At 39.2% G+C, this 3930-nt stretch overlaps 1 pseudogene; it reads left to right on the top strand.

The window, feature by feature from the left end:
• The first annotated feature begins 415 nt into the window (after positions 1-415).
• LOC137756709 (tubulin alpha-1C chain-like) lies at positions 416-2087 on the top strand (annotated as a pseudogene).
• The last annotated feature ends 1843 nt before the right edge of the window (positions 2088-3930 follow it).

Here is a 3930-nt window from a genome sequence, read left to right as displayed (position 1 = left end):
AGTTTATTTGAATATGGTTGACTCTCTCATTTTAGGGCTTTGTAAAAGATACATAGTGAAATTTCTCTTGAAATGAATTACTGTAGGAGAAAAATTGCATACATATATATTTTAAAATAAAATACCTCTATATAGGCCTACTTGAACAATTATGTAAATGAAATTTGTTTTTTTAAAGTAATAACAAACTGGGGCTTTTTTCTAAAACAGGTAAAACAACAACAAAAAGAGGTGCAGGGTGGATCTGATGCCCACCCTCCAGACACGTGGCCCAGGAAGGGGTATATTGGTTCCTTCAGAGCCAAACAGCCTCTCACTACTTCTCCCCCAGACTCCTTGGTAGTCTGTCAGTGGGTGATCCTTGTTGCTGTCCCCTTGCATCATCCAGCCCTGCAGAGCCCTACAAATCCCAGTCATGTGTGAATCCATCTCCATCCAAGTTGGCTGGACTGGAGTCCAGTTTGGCAATGACTGCTGAGATCTCTATTTCCTGAAAAATAGTGTCCAGCCCAATGACCAGATGCCACATGACAAGATCATTAGGGGAGGAGATGACTCTTTTAACACTCTCTTCATTGAGATGGATGCTGCCAAACATGGGCTCAGGGTAGTGTTTCTAGACCTGGAACTCATGGCCATTATGAAGTTCACACTAGCATCTACCACCAGCTCTTCCATCCTGAGCAGCTCATCATAGGCGAAGAAGATTCTAACAATAACTATGCCCATGGGTACTACACCATTGACAAAGAGATCACTGACCTTGAGAAAAGGGAACACTCTTGCACTGTTGGTGGGAATGTAAATTGATACAGCCACTATGGAGAACAGTATGGAGGTTCCTTCAAAAACTAAAAATAGAACTACCATACGACCCAGCAATCCCACTCCTGGGCATATACCCTGAGAAAACCATAATTCAAAAAGAGTCATGTACCAAAATGTTCACTGCAGCTCTATTTACAATAGCCAGGACATGGAAGCAACCAAAGTGTCCATCATCGGATGAATGGATAAAGAAGATGTGGCACATATATACAATGGAATATTACTCAGCCATAAAAAGAAATGAAATGGAGGTATTTGTAATGAGGTGTCTTGGACCAAATTTGAAAGTGGCTGACCAGTACATAAGTCTTCAGGGCTTCTTGGTTTTCCACAGCTTTGGTGGGAGAACTGGTTTTTGGTTCACCTTCCTCCTGATGGAATGGTCTCTCTGTTGATGATGGCATGATGTCCAAGGTGGAGTTCTCCATTTATCCACCCCCTAGATTTCCACAGATATAGTTGAACCCTACAATTCCATTCTCACCACCCTGGAACACTGTGATTGTGCCTTGATGATAGACAATGAGGTCATCTATGACACCAGTTGTAAAAATCTTGATATTGAGCACTCAACCTATACTAACATTAACCATCCTATGCGTAACCTTATTAGCCCGATTGTGTCTTCCATCACTGGTTCCCTTAGATTTGATGGAGAACTGAATGTTGATCTGACAGAATTCCAGACCATCCTGGTTCCCTATCTCCACATGTACTTAACTCTAGCTACATTTTCCCCCATCATCTCTGCTGAGAAAGCCTACCAAAAACATCTTACTATAACAGAGACCACCAATGCATGGCTTGAGCCAGCCAACCAGATGGTGAAATGTAACCTTCGCCGTGGTATATACATGGCTTGCTGCCTGTTGTACTGTGGTGATGTGGTTTCCAAAGATGTCAATGCTTCCATTGCCACTATCAAGACCAAGTGCATCATCCAGTTTGTGGATTGGTGCCCCACTGGCTTCAATATTGACCCTAATTACCAGCATCCCATTACAGTATCTAGTGGAAACCTGGCCAAAGTACCATGAGCTGTGAGCAACACAATAGCCATTACTGAGGCCTGGATTTGCCTAGACAACAAGTTTGACCTGATGTATGCCAAGTGCATCTTTGTTCACTGGTATATTGGTGAGGGTATGGAGGACAGAGAGTTTTCTGAGGCCTAGGAGGACATGGTTGCACTTGAGAAGGATTATGAGAAGGTTGGAGTGGATAGTGCTGAGGAATAGGAAGAGGGTGAAAAGTATTAACCTTCTGCTGCAAATTTACACTACATTTTCTTGAGACTGTCTTATTTCTGTTGTTCTGTGAAGCTGCCTATTGTGGCCCTAACTTGTCAACAAAAGTGACATTTCCATTAACAAAAGGAATAAGAACAAACTAATCCCAAGGCTTAAAGAAGGAAAGAAATAATAAAGGTTGGAGTGGATATAAATAAAGTAGCAAGTAGAAAAATAAGAGAGAAAATCAATGAAACCGAGATTGGTTCTTCAAAATGATTAACAAAATTTACACACCTTTACTTAAATTGACTAAGAAAAAGAAGCCACAAGTAGCCAAAAATCAGAAGTGAAAGTGGAAATATGACTACTGATTTTGCAAAAATATATAGGATTATACAAGAGTGTTGTGAACAATTGTAAGTCAACAAATTAAATAACTTGAATGGACAACTTCCTAGAAAAACATAAGATTGAATCATAAAGAGATAAAAAAATCTGAATATACTTATACTTAGTGAAAAGACTGAATTGTCAAAGAGAAAGATAGGCATTTGTTAAAGTTGGCAAGACACATTTTACTCAGGCTACTGTAGGATGGAAGAGAGACGTTAGTATTAACTGAATTCAACTCCACTGAAACAAAAAATGAGGCTTTTTAAATGCTGAGATGTACCAAAGGAAAACTACTGAAGGACATGGAAGGGGGTTTGAGTTGAAAAGGGGGATGTTGGTCAATGTGATTAGGCCTTCTGTGTTTGCTAATTGGCACTTAATGAAGTGAGGCTCCTACCCTCTACAGAGACTGCGAGATAGGAGCCCTATTTTTCTTAATGATTCCATTTCAAAGGGATGGCTCCTATGTCCTTGAAAAAAGCATTTCTGGATTATAGTAGATTTACATCTTAAAGGGACAGAGAAAGAATTTACAATTGCAAGTTTTCTAAAGTAAATGCTTTAATAAAGGGGAAGTCAGGGGCCTATAGTCATGTTCCGGTTGGACAAACAGTAAATTATTCTTGCAGCATTGAGCTCTCTCAGGCAGACTTTTTAAGGGACCTGGAGTCAAGCTAGGGACATGAGCTTGGGCTGATAGACGCCATTTTACAATTTGGTCAAGTCTCTCAGTGTTGGGGGTGGGGGAGAATGAGGGTTGGATGGAGCTGTTTCTGCCAAGAGTTTTGCAGTACTCACAGGCAAAGTTTTAGGCTTAGTAAAGAAAAAGGCTCAGAGGAACCTGACTAAAATTTGGTCAAGGAGAGAGTCTTTTTTTCTGAATAAGTATTCAAAAATTTCTCAACAACAACAAAAAACCCAGGAACAGAAGACTTCACTATTGAATTCTACTAAACATTTAAAGAAGAATTAACAACCATATTTCTTATAGTCATCCAAAAAATCAAAGGAGAAAAAAGAACACTTCCTAACTCATTCTATTAAGTCAGCATTACCCTGATACCAAATCCAGACAAATAAACGAAAGAAAAGAAAATAACAGCTCAATATCCCTTATAAATATTGATGCAAAAACCCTGAACAAAATACAAGCCAAATTCCAAAGCATGTTAAAAAGATTATATACCATAATCAAATGGGATTTAGTTCCAGAAGGCAAGAATGTTTCAACGTATGAAAATCAAAGTAATACACCACATTCACAGAATGAAAGAAAACAACCACATGATCAACTCAATTGGAGCAGAAAAAAATATTTTTACAAAATTCAACACTCATGATAAAAACACTCAACAAACTAAGAATAGAAAGTAACTATATCAACATAATAAAAAGTCATATGTAAAAAACCCACAGCAGGCTTCCCTGGTGGCACAGTGGTTGGGAATCCACCTGCCAATGCAGGGGACATGGGTTC

The sequence above is a fragment of the Eschrichtius robustus genome, chromosome X (assembly GCF_028021215.1).
Source record: "Eschrichtius robustus isolate mEscRob2 chromosome X, mEscRob2.pri, whole genome shotgun sequence".
Classification (NCBI taxonomy): Eukaryota; Metazoa; Chordata; class Mammalia; order Artiodactyla; family Eschrichtiidae; genus Eschrichtius; species Eschrichtius robustus.
This window is presented reverse-complemented; position numbering and strand designations above follow the sequence as displayed.